The following is a 19,514-nucleotide window of genomic DNA, read 5'->3' on the forward strand; positions in this document are numbered from 1 at the left end:
GAAACAAGGATCATTTTAAGAAGTCAACATTACACTGAAAAAAGAAGACAAGATATTGGGCTGGTGTTTTAGCTCAGTGGTAGAGTGCTTGCTTAGCATGTGTGAAGTACTGCTTCAACCCTCAGCACCACATAAAATTAAATAAATAAAATAAAGATATTGTGCCCATCTACAACTAAAAAAAATTAAAAAAACAAGACATTAAAAGAAAATTTGAGTGTATCAGAATTCAAGGCTAAAATGTGTTCCCTCATATGTGCAGATAGAAAAATAGGATTAAAAATAATCTCATAAAAATAAAAGGGAGATCAACAGTGTACAGAAAAGGAATTGAGAGTGGGGGAGTAAGGGAGACTATAGAGAAGCCCTGGGGAATGAAATATTCTAAATTATGTAATATTCACGAATGAATATACCACAATGAATATACATAATTATATGTGTGTGTATGGGTGTGTGTGTGTGTGTGTGTGTGTGTGGGTGTGTGTGTGTGTTGAGCTAAAATAATTATAGAATGGAAATCAGTAGAGTAGAGCAAGTAGATCAGGAGGAAGGAGGAGAAGAGGGAAAGAAAAGGTACTGGGGTATGACATGATCAAATTGTGTTATATGTGTGTATGAATATGGCATAATGAATCCCACTGCTATGTATAAATATAATGCACCAAGAAAAAAACTTGAGTATAACATTCCACATGAACATATATGCAAAAATCCTTTACAAAATTTTAATACACCTGTAATCCCAGTGGCTTGGGTGGCTGAGGCAGGAGGATTGCAGGTTCAAAACCAGCCTCAGCAAAAGTGAGGTGCTAAGCAACTCAGTGAGACCCAGTCTCCAAATAAAATACAAAATGGAACTCAGAATATGGCTCAATGGTTGAATGCCCTGAGTTCAATCTCTGGCATGCCCCCCCAAATATTTAACAAATTAAATTTACAAATATAGAAAAATGTTACTGCATCACGATGGACCAGGTTTTATTCCAGAAATGCAAGTTTATTAAAACATTCAGTTTGTTAGAATATGAAAATTTACTGCACCGGAATAGCATTGACAGAATCAAAGTGGAAAAAAATATATGCAAAAATTCAACACCCATGTGTGCTAAACACTCACAGTAGACCAGGAATAATGGAAATTTCACCTGATAATAAAGTGTACCCACCCAATTTAAAAATAGGTGATCAAAATTTTTAGACACTTAACAAAAGCCTGTGTGTGTATATATAAAAGTCATATATATATATGATTTTAATGCACATATAAACTTATATATTATATAAATTTGATTAAATAGTTATATATTATACACAATTAAATAATACACATATTATTATATACATAATATTCAATATTTTCACCTTTGTTGAAATTTAATTTAAAACCACAATGAAATATTAAGAGACACGTATTACAATGTCTAAAATTTAAAAAGTCAAATAAGACCAAATATTTTTTTCATTTATACATTCATTCATTATTTATTTTAGTGTACTTATTTAACAAAAAGTATGTTACATGAGCAATATCATTTATTCACTGAACCAAGTACAGTTGACTCTTGAATAATGCAGGGATTGAAAGTGCTGAGCTCCACAGTTAAGAGTCTCTGTATGACACTGTAAAAATTATTTATGAACTTTATTAACAAGTTCTTGCATTTTGTTGACTCAGAAAAAATCAGTATAAAGTTTTATTATAAATTAAAACTGAAGATCCTTAAAATTTTCAATTTGGTCATATAAAAATAATTTAAAAACCATTAAAGATATTTTGAAAAAAAAAGATAATAGGTTTCAAAATAATTTGTTATTACCCAAAAGAGATGCCTTTAGGCAAAAAAATAACAACTCCATGTTGTTCTGATAATGTGGATAATTCTAGTTATCTCATCAAGAGGCAAAAAATAAGCACATATAGTCTTTTGCTTCAGTGTTTTTTTATTTCTTATTGCTAGAATTTCATATTCATTTCTTCCTTTTGAATATATTCTTTATTTGTTCTAATTAGATATATATGAAAGTAGAATGCATTTTGACACATCATACATAAATGGAGTATAACTTCTCATAATCTGGTTTTATATGATGTAGAGTTACACAGGTCATGTAACCATACATGCACATAAGGCCATAATGCCAATTCATTCTACTATCAGTCCTACTTTCATACCCCATCTCCTCTCCTCACTCCTCTCTGTCTCATCCAAAATGCCTCTATTCTCCACCACCTTTATTGTGAATTAGCATCTACATATCAGGGAAAACACTCAATCTTTAGTTCTTTGGGATTGATTTATTTTGCTTCTATCTATTTACCAGCAAATACTGTAATTTCATTCTCTTTTAAGGCGGACTAATATTCCATTGTGTATATCTGCCACATTTTCTTTATCCATTCATTTATTGAATGTCACCTAGGTTGGTTCCATAGTGAAATGAGGGGCTATAAACATTGATGTGGCTGTGTCACTGTAGTATGCTGATTTTAAGTTCTTTTGGTATAAATGAAGAAATAGGATAATTGAGACAATTGATGTTTCCATTCCAAGTTTTCTGTGGTGTCTCCATAATGCTTTCCATAATGGTTACTCCAATTTGCAGTTCCACCAGCAATGTATGAGTGTACCTTTTTCCACACATCTTCACCAAAATTTATTATTGCTGATATTCTTGATAATTGTTATTCTGATAGGAGTGAGATGAAATCTTAGAGTAGTTTTTATTTGCATTTATCTAATTGCTAGAGATGATGAAAATGTTTTTTTTATGTATTTGTTGATTAGTTGTATTTCTTCTACTGTGAAGTGTCTGTTCAGTTCTAAGCTCATTTATTGACTGGGTTATTTGATTTTTTGGTGTTAAGTTTTTTGAGTTCTTAAATATCCTGTAGATTAGTGCTCTATGTGAGGTGCATGTGGTGAAGATTTTTCTCCCATTTTGTAGTTTCTCTCTTCATATTATTAATTGGTTCATTTGCTGAGAAGAACTTTTTAGTTTGAACCCATCCCATTTATGATTCCTGATTTTACATCTTGTGCTTTAAGTGTTTTGTTAAGGAGGTCAAATACTAAGCCAATATGGTGAAGATTTGGCCCTAATCTTTTTCTAAAATAAGCAATTTTAAAGACACTAACATCCTTATAAAAATATATTTCCAACAGGAGATGTAAACTTAAATACTTCTTGAGGCAAGGACTCACTTGATGGAACACCTGTGTGGATTAATAGCAAACTGGAGAACTCATAGACCTTAGACAAAGGACTTCACTCTGAAACACTCACAAGAGAATAGTATGGACTCAAAGAATAGATTCAATTCTTGCAGTGGGCTTAATAGCCAAGTTCTGCATGAGACTTCTTAAATTTTCATGTTGACTCAATTCACAGTGAGGAGATATATCTACACACACACACACACACACACACACACACACACACAGGCCATGTTGGGTACATGGACCTGGTGTGTAGATGAGGATGTATTTGCTGTGAGATCTTATCAAATGGACTGTGTTCAAAGCCACATTTTGTAAGGTAAAGTATGCTCTCTTTCATATCTTGTGATACCATAAAAATCAGGCCCAAAAATAGATTGTCTCAGGAGGTCTGATGGGTTCCTAAAGCCCAGGCATGACCAGCCTGAGAGTGCTCAACACTGCAAACCATGAAGTGTGTGAGAAGACAGATGGAGATGCTTTTAATAATTCATTTTCAGCAGTTCTTAAAAATAATGTTTCATTAGAGTGTATTTTTTACAAGTATAGTATAAATTAAAAATAGAGAAAAAATTCTTCAATGAGGTACTCCCAGTCCTTTTTAGAATATTTTTATTTTCCCCAAATGTGAAAAAAACCTTGTCTATAAACAAACTGAAAAAACATGTTTTTTCTACATCAAAAGTCTCTTTTTTTCTCCTGTACTTGCATATAGTTCTATATATTTCTTTCCTTTTCCTTTTTCCCTAATTGAGTCTCCCCACTGAGAGATAAGTTCCTTTTATAGAACTTGTCAATAAAAATTAAATTCCTCTGGCTCATCAAAGGCTTTTTTTTTGTTTTGCATTTTTTAAGATCAAGCCTATTTCCAGGCTGTGTTCAGTGGCACACTCCTGAAATATCAGATACTGAGACAGTTTGGGTGGGACAGTAACAACTGCAAAACTTGTCTGGGCATTTTAGCAAAACCCTGTATCAAAATAAAATTTTAAAAGGACTGGTAATATAGGCAGTGGTGGAAAATCCCTTGCTTCTCTTCCCAGTACTATACACACACACACACACACACACACACACACACACACACTCACTCACACACACACACACACACACACATATGCTTAATTCACAAGTACATTTTGCTGTACTGAATTGTTTTACTCTAATTAAAAAAATAAATTGGTAGAAAAGATTGCTTGAAAAAAAGAAATTGATGACTAAATTTCTCTTTTTTGTACTAATATATACTTAAATGACCTTAAAGAAACCTGTAATTTCCAGGATTTCTTTAAAAGGATGAATGTTGAAATTCTTCTGAATGTATCACTGTTAAAAAAAGAGATGTCAAATAATTGTAAATAAAGTCGATCTAAATATACCTTGTTTTTTGCTTCAATGATTGCTATGTCCATCAGCAGGTCTGATGCTGTGCCTGTGTTCTCATGGTCAACAGCGAAGTGCAGAGCAGTGCTGCCCCTGGCATCCACAACATTTGGATCTGCTCCAGATTTCAGCAAAATCATATCACATTCTTCCTCCTGGAATTGTGCAGTGTGACAGGACTGCACCAAGAAAGGGCATATCAACTCCAGGAATTCACATTTAATATATGACAGGATTCACCAACTAGCCACACTTGGAAAAAAATGCATTGCTTCTAGGAATTCTAATAAAATCCATCTTCAGCTACTATCTACCTTAACCAGAACTATGCTGCTGTTACTGTCACAGAAGTTAATGCAGCATTTCTTCTATATCAGGAGTGTCACCACTTCTGGATGGCCACAGGCACAGGCATAATGAAGAGCAGTCCTAAGAAAATGAAAGGGTTTTCAGGAAAGTATAGAACACTATGTCCAAATAAAAATAAGTTATAAAATTGCAAATGTTTAATATCATATACTTCCCCCTTTTTTCCAAACAAATATTTAATTATTGTCTGCAGAAAGTATGTTCTTTCTTAGGCCTAACTACTGAAAACATCAATTACCTACTGGAAGGACTGGCAGTGGGGTGGGGCTGTTGTGCTGGGGTTGCAAGCCAGGACCTCACTCATGTTAGGCAATCATGGTACCCTCGAGGTACATCCCTTGCCCAGAGAAGCCAAGTAGAAAATAAGGAAAATGGATGTCACAGGACAACCTCACTTGGAGTTTTACTTTAACCTCTTTTACTTACTAGATATTGCCTAGTCTTTGTATATGTGCCTTTCTTCACCCATAAATGAAGTAGTAGTTATGGAATGAAGTAGTAATTAGCTAATAGGATAACACAATGATGCTTAAGAGAGATTTTATGAAGAGGATGTAGAAATTCCAGTAAAAATGACAATTCAATACTTGCCCTGAACTGTAGCCAGGACAATGTTTCACAATGATAACATTTGCATGAAGTAAAATAACACAAGTATACCTACTGGGCAGATGGGTTTGATTAAGGATCATAGACTGCAATCAGTACAAGAGGGTCTTCTTACATTTATTCATACTCAGTGTTGGAATGCAACTTAAAATTCATGATGTTCCATAGTGGTAATTGGCAGCATTGGTGAGATATTCTTCATACTCAGTATCATCTCACAATCTTTGGTGCCTTACATTAGGTCAAATCAATACAAACAAAAGATCATCGAGAGTGCTTCTCATAGGCTTGGCATTTGATTAGATGTTACTAGTTAAAATTGCAGTGTACAGCCTGCACGTCCCTTCACAAGAGCAGTCTGGATGTCTTGGGCAGGATGAGATTGGGGATAGGGCCAGTACAGGCTCCAAAGTCGGACCAGGCTTGGCAATAATTGTTTTTGGAACTGATGGGTGAGCCTGGGCCTCCATAAACATGGAGGAGATAAAGCCCAGTCCCAGGCCAGCAGGGGATGGGCTCATGGTTCACTGGCATTCCAATAACATAGGAGTCACCCACCCTGCCTCACAACAGGTCCACCACATCATTGGCAGCCTAGCCCTCTGCTTAGCTCTGCTCAGTGCACCCTGGACATCCAGGGGGCTTTGGCTCTGCTGGGAGCACTGTCTCACCACCTGCTTTGATGCAATTCAGATCCAAAATGATGCTGATATTTCTAAGAGTGTACCTTAGTAACAATGACCAGCACTGCACAGAAGTTCCAGTTATACCAGAGACAATATGCAGAGATGTGTTAGATCTGTGCACAGAGGCTGGCAAGAGTGACTAATGTTTGGCTGAAGTATGGTGTGCCTCTGCATGTCCAGTTGCTCATAATGAGAGAATGTTTGACATTCTTTAATGATTTGGAAGTCAGAGAAGTGATGTTTGTTTCTTCTTTCCTCATGAATGCCCTCTGGCAGGGACATTGTGAATGGACTAAGGTTTCAGGATCAAAGTCCCAAGAGAAATGATGTAAAAATACCTGCTGAATGTGAAATAAAGGAGATTGGCATTAATAGTCCTAAAATAAATCTGGGGATTTCTGAAATTAAAAAAAAATAGCATCTCACCAGCAGCAACGGATTGAAGCCCAGCATAAAATGCTGGGTACAAAGCAACAGCACTTGAAGTTTTTAAAACAACAAGATTAGTGTCAACAAAAACAAGTTTGGAGCAGGAGAAGCTTAATAGTGTAAAAGAAGTATCTGAGAATCAGGAAGCCAAGCTAAAAAAAATGTGAGTGTACTTAAAGGTCATGTGGAAGAGAAGAGGCTAAGCAAGGGGATACTTGAAGAGGAAATTGAAAAGATGAACAGTGTGTTCCAGCAAAAACAAAGGGTGCTTGTTCTAGCAGTGTAAAAAGTAGAAGAACTTACAAGGAAGGTAGAGATACTCAAGAATGGCAGGATTGATGGCCACCATAACAACCAGTCAGCTGTGGCTGAGCTGTATCACCTCTACAAGGAAGTGCAGTTAAGAATTTGAATCAAGAGCAGAATGCCAAGCTGCAACAACAGATGGAGTGTTTGAGTAAATGCAGTTCAAAAAGGGCAGTCATAGGAAAGCAAATTATGAGCTGAGGAACTCACTGTGAAGAAAGAAGGAAGCACTGCAGCAAAGTGAAGATCTTCCAGTTTCATCTAAGGGAAATCTTCCTCAGCAAGCGGTGTCAGCCCTAAGCCATGTGGCTGCAGTAGATCCATCTATCCAGTCCTCTACCATTCTAAGGATGCCATGGAGGCCTGAACTGCTAGTGAAGCCAGCTCTGCCTGATGGTTCCTTGGCCATGCAGATTTCAGAGCAGCCAATAAAGATATAAACGTGGCCCAATATGACATCTAAGTGCATGGCACAAACTAAAGGTTCTAACATCCATTCAACTGACCCTGATTGGAGCCCTTCAAATGCAGATCTTTTCCTAAGTCAAGGCTCTTCTCTACCCCAAATTACTGGGAATGCTCTGGACCAACCTGATTATGGGGTAGTTCCACTGAGGGAGAAAGAGAAGAACATGCCTCCATTTTTGATGTTCAACCCAGTGGATGAGTGTGCTGCCCAGCCCTCCTTTGGTACACTCAGGAAAACCCAGAGCAGTAAAGATGTCTTGTGGGAAGCTCAGGCTGCAAATACAAATTGGTTAAAGTACCACCTCCTGTCCCCAGAAAACCAAAACAAGTTAATTTGTCTTATTTTGGACAAGTCTATCAATCACCTTCTGACATTAAGCCCAAATGAAAATCCTCAGCTGTTGCTAACAGCTGTTACAACCATTGGAAATAATCCCAAACCAGCAGGGCAGCAGCCAAAGGTGCTACTACCTCCCAGCATACCTTCAGTTGGCCAAGATGAAATCCTTTCTCCAGGGTCTAAGCAAGAAAGTTTACCTGCTGCTGCAGTCTGGTCCTTTACCTCGCTGTCATTCAAAGATGCTTGCTGTTGGTCCAGGCTTCAGAAAAACTCAGACAATGGCATCCAGCTCTATATATTCCATGTATACACAGCATCAGGTTTCAGAGAAAAATCCAGCAGATTGTGCAGAGTGCACTAAGACACATACCAGACTCACATTTTGCAAGTGTATATGACAAGCCTGTGATTGCTACTTCCTAAATTCACAGCAGCACCCAGAGAACTCCAACAGCCAGGGCAAGCATGGCAGTTCAGAACCTGAAACAGAACCTGTTTCTTCAGTTCATGAGGACCATGAAAATAAAAGAATTCCTTGACCACTCAGCCTAATCAAATTATTGCCTTTCTCATCTAACCATTACCAAAACCATAGTGATGCTGACTTAGAAACCTTATGAAAGAAAGTGTCTAATGCACCAGACCACTAAAGAAATGTAGCTCTATTACAGAGCCAGAGGGTCCTAATGGACTGAATATTTAGAAAATTTGTATCAGAGCCCACAATAGCTGCAATGGAGACCATCTCTGTCCCATCATACCCATCTAAATCATGAAACTCGATGACTCAGGAGGCTCCACATGAATTCTGAATCCATATTTATATATGGAGCCAGAGAAGGAGGTGGTCTCTTTAGTTCCTGAGTCACTGTCCCCAGAGAATGTGGGGAGTGCCAGTTCACAGGAAACTGACATGCCAGCATCTTCTCCTAGCCTTGATTATGTGCCTAAAGGAGTCCAAGGCAATAGCCCAAACATCGAGAACAATGCAGAGGAACCAATCCCAGAGGCTCCCCATTTGCTTGCAGTCTATCTGGAGGAGAGCCCCCCATACCCACCTCTACACTACCCATGTGGGGAGTCTGAAGTGCTGGAGAAGACACTGTGAGCATGTGCCTACCTGAGACCACTGGGCAGGACTCCCTGGCTCCTGGAAGAAGTACAAACTTGCTTAAAACTGGCTCAGAGGGTGAAAACTGGAATGAGGGTGAAATTCAATGTTCTTGCTTTACTCCTAGATTTATCTTTGGCAGGAGAGTTTGACCTCATGCAGAGAAGTATTTCTAAGGTTGATGACACAAGCCTGCCCAATGATGAAGGCATCACAACTCTCCACAATTCTGTGTGTGCAGGTCACACAGAAATCATTAAGTTCCTGGTGCAGTTTGGGGTGAATATAAATGCTGCTGACAGTGATGGATAGAACCCATTGCATTGTACTGCCTCATGTAACAAAGTCCAAGTGTGTAAGTTTTTGGTAGTCAAGAGCAGCTGTGTTTACCATGACCTACAGTGACATGCAGACTGATGTACATATGTCTGAGGAGATAGAGGAAGACTACACAGAGTGCTCTCAATTTCTGTATGGATTTCAAGAGAAAATGGCATAATGAATACGAGAGTCACTTATGCACTTTGGTATTATGAACTTCAGAATGATGATTTACTTCCCATGAAAATAGGCATCTGTGTGACAGTCATTCACAGGAAAAATCAAGATAAAATTGAGTGGTGGAGAACCACAGATCCTCCTAATCACCATCAGAATGCTCTCAGCTTATGCAAGGCATTTCATATCACCTAAGAACAAGCTTGCAAAATTGTTTGTCAATGTTCTCATTGTGTAATACACACTCCAGTTTTACCCACTGAGGTTAATCCCTGCGGTTTTGGCCAAAGCAGTTGTGGTAGGTGGATGCAACCCACATCCCTGAATTTGCTATATTCATGTTTTTATTGATACTTATTCTCATTTCATTTTTGCCACTGCTTGAACATGAAAAAATACTCATCAAGTCACTTATCATTGCTTAGCTGCTTTTGCAGTGCTGGGCCACATTCTACAAATTAAAACTGATAATGTCCAGCTATCCTGGACATTATCACTTCTTTCTGACAGTTTTGTGATCAATATCATATTGATCACCAGATATTCCTTATAATCCTCCCAATTTGGTAGAGTTACAAACAGGACAATGTAATGGACCACATCAGCAATAATATGGGGTAAAAGCTATGCTTGTGTCTTTCTAGAAGGCTCACCTCATCCTATCTGGGTTCCTGAGCATGCTGTTCATCATCACTATGGAGGATCTGGAACCAAGTTTAAATGACTAAAGCTCAAACCAGACGTGTTGATCCCAATCTCTACTGTGAACAAGAAGCTGAGAAAGAAGAAAAGGAATTAGAGAAAATTCTCCAATATTTTTAATAAATTTCATGATTTTTGTCACTCAGCTTATTATTAAATGCCGGGGGGTGACGAATAACTTGTGTACGTTGATGCAGCAGGAATGGAAGCCATTTATTGTAGGACAACAGAGCTATTTATACATTTTGCACAGCTTATCTTAATTAGCATAAACTAGATACATCAGTCTACCAATAAGGAATCTCCACACTTAATGGCTCGCTTTTGTTACTTCTCAAACCACTCCCTCTGGCATTTTGCCAGGCACCATCCAGACTTGTTTACCAACTCTACATTCCCCTGGCAAAATACCAGGTGTTATTTTGACTTGTCTACAGACCTTAACAATTAAAGGCAGAATTTGAGTCATACAACTGGTGGGAACTGAGTCTTCTTTTATTGTGGTACCTTTTTCAGTTCAACAACAAAACTGGCTTTGTCACTCTTTGCATGGTTGACAGGTAGCTTTTAATAATTTTCCTGGACAAATAGAAAATTATTATCCTCATTATAATCTTATTCAATTTTCTACTGTAACCTCATCTAATTTCCCCAAAGTTGTAGGCAATCAGCTGATGGCTGAGTCAGTCATAGTATTACTAATGGCTCCAATTAAGTTAAGGCTGATTAATATAGCCTTGTTCATACTAAACTGGTGCAGACTCCTTATACTTCTGCTCAATAAGCAGACCTTATAGCTCTCATTTGGGCTTTACTTCATTTTGCTAATAAGCCAGTTAATATCTACAGTGATAGTAACTATAAAGTGGAAGTCACTATGCATATCGAATCAGCCACCATTGGATATATGTCATCAGAAGAGCGATTTTATTTATTCAATAAATTATAAAAAAACCATTCAAGTGAGTCAGCATCCTTGTTTAATTGAACACATCAGAATTCATTCCAAACTTCCAGGCCCCTCAACAATAGGCAATGCTATAACTGATCCTCTTATTGCAGCTTGTGAGAAGTTGCCTCTTTATGACTGTGCTCAAACATTTCATATATTACCCCTCAGTCACCCACTCACAAACCAGCTTGCTGAAACCCAGCCTTGCCATCAGAACCACTGATGCAGCACACAGATTTGCTGCAGTGCCAGAATCCAGTGCCAGACCCTGATCCACCTGGCCTATGCTGTCTAGGCCTCCAGAACATGCTGCCCCCTTATACTATGTTGCTTTGCCAAAGGTTGAGTGTTCTCCCTGATATGCGGATGCTAACCTACAACAAGGCAGGGTAGGGAGGGAAAGAATAGAAGTTCATTAGATTAGACATGGAAAATAAAGGGAAGGGCAGGGGTTGCAAACAGGAAAGATAGTAGAGTTAATTGAAGAGAACTTTCTTTAGCTCATAAATGGATACATGACCAGTGTAACTCCACATTATGTACAACAACAAGAATGGGATCTAATTCAAATGGGCTGTATTCCATGTATGTACAATATGTTAAAATATACTCTATTGTCATGTATGTCTAAAAACAACAAATGAAAAACTTTCTTTTGGACACAGTATAATGAAAAGAAAAAATAAGACCAGAATAGGAGACAATCCTTATGTAGCCTATGTCTGACAATGGAGTCACATCAAGAAAAATAACTTTTAATAAGACAACCCAACAAAGAAAGGCAAAGAATTTGAATAGACAGTCACATACACACAAATGGCTATTGAAAATATAATTGCATTAGTAATCATTAGGGAAATGCAAATTAAAATCACAAGGAGAATGACTAAAATTTAAAAGACAGTATCAAGTATAGAAAAAAATGTAGAGCCAATAGAATTCCTACTATTGCTCATGAAAATGTAAAATATTGCAACCATTTTAGAATGTAGACACTCACACACAGTTAAATATGCAGCTACCCAAGGCATTTACCCCAGGGATCTGAAAACATTTATGGATACAGAAACTGGTATACAAATGTTTGTGGCTTTCTTCATCAGAGCACAAACTGAAAATAGTTCAAATGTCCATAAATAGAAGAATAACCAAATTTTGGTTTATCCATATAAGCAAATTATGAACAGTAAGGAAAAAAAATAACCACTGATAACTGCAATAACACTGACGACTCTTAAAAATTATCCAAACAAAAGAAATCAGATACAGAGCATATATACTTTATGACTTGTTAATACATTCTTGAACAAGAAAAACTATATTTGTAAAATGAAAAAGCAAGGCTGGTCTGGGACTCAAAGGAAATCTGGGAATTGATGCAAATAAAAGATGAAATCTGTGAGAAATGAGGAGAATGTTGTATGTTTTGAGGTGACAATTATATGGCATATATATCTTGCAAAACTCTGAACTGTACTTAGAATATGAAGATTTATTATATGTAAATCAAACCTCAAAAAGAGGTTATATTTCAAAGACCGTAAAGTACCCATCAAAATATTCTATTATGAGAAATAAAGCTTTAAGGCAAAGACAATGGACATTTGAGTTGATGGGTTCTCTTAATTAATATCTCAATTTATTCAGTTAAAGCCATTAATTAGGATACAACAGAATATGCATTGGGTGAAGGGACTCTTACTTAGAATATTTTTGTGTATCACATTTCAAACATTAATTATTCATGTTATTATTAGTAATTTTGAGTATAACTGTATTTATCTACCTTTGGGGGATTGGGAATTGTGCTATTGCTCATTTATATACATTTATCTGGGTGAAAAGCAATATGATATCTTTTCTTGAGTGAGCACCCATTTTCCTATTGTTTTACATTTCTAATTAACATATATAGAAGTGAGTATATCTCATGAACAGTTAAATAATAATGATAACAAAAAGAGTCCTTCTGTGCACCTTCTATTGTACTGGTTTAAAAATTTTCACATCCATTTTGTACCCACTGTGGGTGCATTCCCTTCTTCCCAACACAGACTTAATGACTATTACTAAACTTGTATTAATTTACCTACTCTATGTCTTCATATATATTTTGCATATTAACATATATGTTTTTTCATATATAGTATAAAAGCATGTAATTCTAAATTATATACATTTGGATGTTTTAGAGATAAAATTATTCTTTATATATGTTTATATTATTCTCTTCATAGCTTTAGAACTTTTATTTTTTCCCTCAATAATGCTTGTAGACTTATTGATGTTGACATATCAAGTGGTTGCTCACTTGTGGGATTATGTAGTATTCCATTGTAATGATTATACTGTATTTGTCCACTCAAAAAAATGAAATTAGATCTTTTATCCTACACAAAATTCAACTTAAAGTGGATCAAGGACAGAAACTTTGCAACTTCTAGAAGAAATTATATGAGTTCCACATTCCAACATATTGGTGAAGGCACTGATTTCCTTATATAGACCAATAAATCTCAAGAAGTAAAACCAAAGTATTACTAACCCTAACCCAGAACTCTCCACAGACTCTGCAGCAGCTCAGTGTATGCGGATCAACTGGCATCTACCCCCAAACATGGTACTTGAAAATCCCTGGAGAGATGCCCTAGCCAAGGTCGAGGCTTCTATGACACCCACAGCCCACAGAGATCCCTCAGCCAGAGGGTGCACAGAGGCAGAAAGCCAGCAAGCAATTTGAGCCACCCTACAGAAGTTTCAGCAGAGGAGACTTGGCTCCAAAAACTCACCACCAGCAACAATAGGAGCTCAGACACATGTAGACAAACTGATGCTCCACCCTAGACTCAGGAACTGTACCCCTGTTGTTGTACATCAGCCAGAATGGAGCCCACTGTGCCAAAAATCCCACATGAACAGTCTTCAATCACAGGTTCCACACTTGAAGACAGCCATAAAGTTCTATGCCATTTGAAAGAAGACCCTGTGCAGAGGAGTGTGTGTTCAGCATTCTACAACCATCAGTAACAGCCATGACTCCTGCATCCTGTGTTTCTTCTCCCAACAGAAGCAACCAGAAGATGCAGTATAACATACTCTGAGGTACTCTTGCTACAATTCAGGCCCCTGGACTGAACAACAACAAAAAAGCTGGTGAGAAAACCATAGCAACCTGGCAGGTAGTACCTGTGCCTCACCAGCATGAGGAGAATACAAAGTTCTAAGTCCCAGAGGGACTAGTTAACTCAACTTTCATTCAGACTCACAGAAGACAGCTCTTGAGGATGACACCAAGCAGCCAGCATTGAACCTGGGGCATACATTGTGCTATTAAAAGCCGCAAAGTGACTTATAAAGGTGAACACCACATATTTTAGCTACTATCCAGTGTTCCCTAATAGTTGCCCACTGTCCTGTGGCCTGAGAGCAACAGATCCTTATGCACCCACCAGGAGACATGTAGCACCACAGCAAAGAGTGTGAAATGCCTCAAAGACCACCATACCCACTCCCAAAACAACAAAACAGGCATGGGTAGCCCAAACTGGATTTGACAGCACTGGACGTACAGAGCAAAATATTACTACAATTATATACCTGGATGAAGGGAACTAAGGTAGGCATCTTCTACATGCCACACTCTACCCCATGTTTTGCTGATAGATTGCTTTGTTTTGATGTGACTGCAGTAGCAAGAATTTAGTATCTGATCTCTAACTGGTGCTCATACTGGGAACAGCTAAGCGTATATACAGTATGGAAGAACAATACCTGGATATTTGCCCTATCCAGTGAACTTAAGATAAAAAAACACTAAATAATCCTTTGCATAAAATTACAAGGATAATCATCCCAGCACATGGGTAGACATACAACCAATAGGAAAAGGGAGCAAGCCACTCCAAACAGCCCACAAATTTCAACAACTGTTCTCACTGACATGAAATGTTGAAGAAGAAATTTAAAAAATTTATATTTACAATGATCAATGAACTATAAGAAGTAAGGGATGAACTAGAGGGAAAAATATGGAAAGAGAAATATTATTTACATAAATAGAGAAAGAGAGAGAGTCTATGAAAGAAGAAAACAGAGATCTTAGGGAAGGAAGATTAATCCACACAGTAGACACATTCTCAAGCCTTGAAGAGAAAGATTACAATGTTCAAGGTAACATTTTCAACAAAGAAAAGACATTAAGATACCATGCACATAATATTATAGAAATTCAGGATAATATTAAGAGAACACATCTAAGAATGCTTAGTGTAGACAAAGGCACCTAAGAACAAACTAAAGAAATGCACAAGATTTTTAACAGAAAATTTTCTAAACCTTAGAGATTAGTTGTAAATCTCCATTCAAGACACTCAAAAAGGTGTCTTAGAACCTCAAAAAGACAAGAGAAAAAAAGATGTTCTCTAAAATGCATTATAATGAAAACATACGCAATGAGGATTGAAGTTTGAAAACCTGGAAGAAAAAACATGAAGGTATATTTTCAGGTTGCCAATTAGAATTTCAACTAATTTCTCAGTGGTGACATTAAAAACAAAAGGGCTTCAAACATATCTCCCATGTCCTGAAAAAAAAAATAAGGTGCCAATCGTGCCAATCAAGCTTATTGTATCCACCCACCCAAATGATCCTACACAATTGAGTATGAAATTAAAACCTTCCATGATGAATAGAAGGTCAAATAATTTAATAAGCAATATCACTGGAGAGGACTTCTCATTGGTAATTCCAATTTTATTTAGAAAATGCCACCACTACTCCCCAACACACTCGATCTCACAATTATATTAAAATATGGAATACATACATGCATATAGTAAAACTCTTCTCTTTTATACTTTGCATGACATATATGCTGAAATTTAAAAATACCTACTCATACAAATATATACTTTCAAATATTTGAAGAGGAATAGAGAAAATACCTGAGAACTCATTTTCTCTATCGCTATACTCACCTCCTTTTGATAGAAAAGTAGATTGTGCAGAATCTCTTCAACTATATTCCTTTCATTCTCCTCATTAGTATTTTCCCTAAGAAGTCATAAACTTTAAGTCAGCAATTAAAAAACTCCCCCTAACTATCACCAGTAGAAAGAAAATACTTCAAAAATTTCTTCTAAACTAGGATATCCTGCCAAATGTGGTGTCACATACCTTTAATCTTAGCAAATTGGAAGGCTGAGGCAGGAGGATTGCAAGTTCCAGACCAGCCTCAGCAATTTAGCGAGGTCCTAAGCAACTTAGTGAGACCAAACTAAGAAGTGCTGGAAATGTGGCTCAGTGAGTAACTTCCCCTGGATCCAATCCTCAGAGAAAAAAAAAATTATGACACCAGGTCATATTTATAGGCAAGCCAACAAGGCTCCCTTCTGACTTCTCAATTTAAACTCTAAAATGAAGGAGGGCCTGTAATGAGACATTTTAAGACTTAAAAGAACACAATACCCAGACAAGATTCCTGTATCAAACAAACTTTCATTCATATCTCACAAAATAAGTCCTAGCTAATAGAAAAAGGCAATATAATCTCACACATCCCATCAGACCATACTGAAATTAAACTAGAATTCAACAGCAAAAAAATAATTAAAACCACATGAACATATGTATTTTGAAGAATATTCTTTCAAATAAACAATAGCAGAATAAAGATATTCTTTAAACAAATAAGAGCAAATATAAAACTAATCAGTACATCTAAGACAGTATGAAAACAATTAGTGGAAAATGTTTACCATTGAATACCTACATTTAAAAAATAATAGCTTCAAATAAGTGAAATTATACTGTACATCTCAAAACCTTAGGATAAGAACAACCAACTAGCTCCCAAACCAGTAGAACACGGGAGGAAGGGGAAGAGCAAAAATTAGTAAAATTGAGAAAAAATACAAAGAAACAAACAAACAACAACAAGAAAAAAACTAAACAAAACAAACAAAAACAACCACTAAGGAATTTGATATTTGAAATAATAAGGATTGGAAAACACATAGCCAAACTAACTAAAGGAAAGAGAGAAGATCAAATCCACAAAGGCAGAGATGAGAAAGGGGATATTAGCATAGACACTTTTGAAATCCAAAGAATCATTAGTAAATACTGTGAAAATGTTGACTTTACCAAACTGGAAAATCTAGAAAACATTAACAAATTTCTTGACACATATGACCTGACCATGTTGAACCAGAGAAAGGCAGAAAACCTAAACAGTCCAATATCAACTAATGAGCTGGAAATTATATTTAAAAGCCTACAAACAAAGAAAAGACGAGATCAATGGATTCTCAGATGAATTCTACCAAACATTTAAAATAGTAATAACATTGGTCTTTCTCAAATTTTTCTATGAAATCAAAGGGATCATTCCATATACCTCATACCCAAACCCAACAGATGCACCAAGGAAAGACAACAACAGATCCAAATCCCTGATGAAAATATAAATGCAAAAATCCATAATATTTTGGATGCAAAATGCATTAAAAAGCACATTAAGAAGAGAATACACCATGTCCAAGTGACCATTCTTCCAGAGATGCAAGGATAGTTTGACATTAGAAAAATCAAAATCAATAAGTAAAGAGAATAAGAAAAAAATAGCATTATTGTCCTCCCAAAGTGAAATAATGAAACACCTGTGTGAAAATAAAAATGCTATTGTACCCTTCACTCATACCACATAAGAACTCATTTTCAAATGCAATAAGTTCTGAAATAAAATGAGAATGTAAAGCATGGGAAAGTCAGTGTAAGAAAGGGTGGGCTAGGGTGCATGTCGCGGTGCACACCTGCAATATCAGGTTCTCTGGAGGCTAAGGCAGGATCACAATTGTGAGGAGGATCACAATTGTGAGGCCAGCCCCAGCAACTGAGCAACATCCTGAGGCAAAATAAAAATTTTCATAGGGCTGAGGATGCAACTCACTGATAGGACACCCTGGCTTCTATTCCTAGTATCACAAAGGAAGGGGAACAAGTAACAACAAATATAAAAGAGAGCTATTTCTTTCCAAACTTACACAAAACAATACTTTTCAAAATTTCATAAATTATTCAATATTAATAAAAATTGTATTCATCAAATGATACCAATAAAGGGACAAGGAGGAGTCACAGAGTCAAAGAAATTCATTTTCTCACATATAATCAAATAAACAATGAAATGTTTGAAGAGACAAAGAAAAGCACGCAAGAGGCTTGAAAAGTCACATTTTATAGGAGACATCTAAGTGTTCAATAATCATAATTTTCTTCTATTAGGTGCAGGGTCTCTGTTCTAGTGACTAAGTATTTGATCTACTTTGAGTTGATTTTTGTGCATGGTGAGAGATAGAGGTTGATTTCATTTTGCTACATATGGATTTCCAGTTTTGTGAGCACCATTTGTTGAATAGGGTATCTTTTCTTCAGTGAATGTTTTTGGCACCCTTGTCTAGTGTGAGCTAACCGTATTTATGTGGGTTTGTCTCTGTGCCCTCTATCCTCTACCATTAGTCTACAACTTTATTTTGGTACCAACAACATGCTATTTTTGTTACTACAGCTCTGTAGGGTAAAGTCTGGTATTGTTATGCCTCCTGCTTTACTTTTCTTGCTAAGGATGAAATATTCTATATATGTCTGTTATTTTTCTATCTTATTATTTTTCCAAATAAATTACATGATTGCTTTTTCTACTTCTGTGTCTTGTATTTTTCTGTGTCTCTTATTTTTCCAAATAAATTTCATGATTGCTTTTTCTACTTCTATGAAGAATGTCATTGTGATTTAATAGGAATTGCATTAAACTGTACAATTTAGTACAAACTTGGTAGTATGGCCATTTGACAATATCAATTCTTCCTATTGAGGAGCATGGGATATCTTTCCATCTTCTGAGGTTTTCTTCAATTTCTTTCTTTAGTGTTCTGTAGTTTTCACTGTAGAGGTTTTTCACCTCTTTTGTTAGATTGATTCCCATTTTTTTGAGGCTATTGTGAATAGAGTAATTTTCCTAATTTCTCTTTCAGTGGATTCATCGCTGATGTGTAGGAATGCATTTGTTTTATGGGTGTTGATTTTATATCCTGCTACTTTGCTGAATTCACTTATTAGTTCTAGAAGTTTTCTGGTTGAATTTTTTGGATCTTCTAGATATGGAATCATGTCATCAGCAAACAGTGATGTTTGAGTTCTTCTTCACCTATTTGCATTCCTTTATTTTCTTTCTTTTGTATAATTGCTCTGGATAGAGTTTCAAGGATGATGTTGAATAGAACTCATGAAAGAGGACTTCCTTGTCTTTTTCCAGGTTTTAGCTGGAATATTTCCAATTTTTCTCCATTTAGAATGATGCTGGCCTTGGGTTTAGCATATACCTTTTACAATGTTGTGGTATGTTCCTACTATCTCTAGTTTTTCTAGTGTTTTGAACATG

The 19,514-nt window shown here is 36.5% G+C and overlaps 1 long non-coding RNA gene and 2 pseudogenes across 5 annotated transcripts in view; 1 reads left to right on the forward strand and 2 right to left on the reverse strand.

Annotated features, from left to right (window-relative positions):
* Positions 1-975: 975 nt before the first annotated feature.
* Positions 976-5,277, reverse strand: LOC120887417 (uncharacterized; annotated as a pseudogene). Its single transcript, XR_013427170.1, has 4 exons — positions 5,216-5,277; positions 4,919-5,033; positions 4,601-4,831; positions 976-3,218 (listed from the first exon to the last, which is right to left on the reverse strand). The product of XR_013427170.1 is annotated as an uncharacterized LOC120887417 (transcript).
* LOC120887505 (uncharacterized) overlaps positions 4,809-19,514 on the reverse strand; it is a 99,361-nt gene continuing 84,655 nt past the window's right edge. For 2 of the 4 annotated variants that reach the window (XR_013426749.1, XR_013426750.1), the window contains 3 exons: positions 16,051-16,126; positions 7,595-10,195; positions 4,809-5,033 (listed from right to left, as the gene is read on the reverse strand). This is a non-coding gene — a long non-coding RNA (uncharacterized LOC120887505). The remainder of the gene's footprint in view (positions 5,034-7,594; positions 10,196-16,050; positions 16,127-19,514) is intronic. The other 2 variants (XR_013426752.1, XR_013426751.1) reach the window with 2 other exon arrangements.
* Positions 5,191-9,615, forward strand: LOC101962830 (apoptosis-stimulating of p53 protein 2 pseudogene; annotated as a pseudogene).

Source organism: Ictidomys tridecemlineatus, chromosome 10 (assembly GCF_052094955.1).
Source record: "Ictidomys tridecemlineatus isolate mIctTri1 chromosome 10, mIctTri1.hap1, whole genome shotgun sequence".
Classification (NCBI taxonomy): Eukaryota; Metazoa; Chordata; class Mammalia; order Rodentia; family Sciuridae; genus Ictidomys; species Ictidomys tridecemlineatus.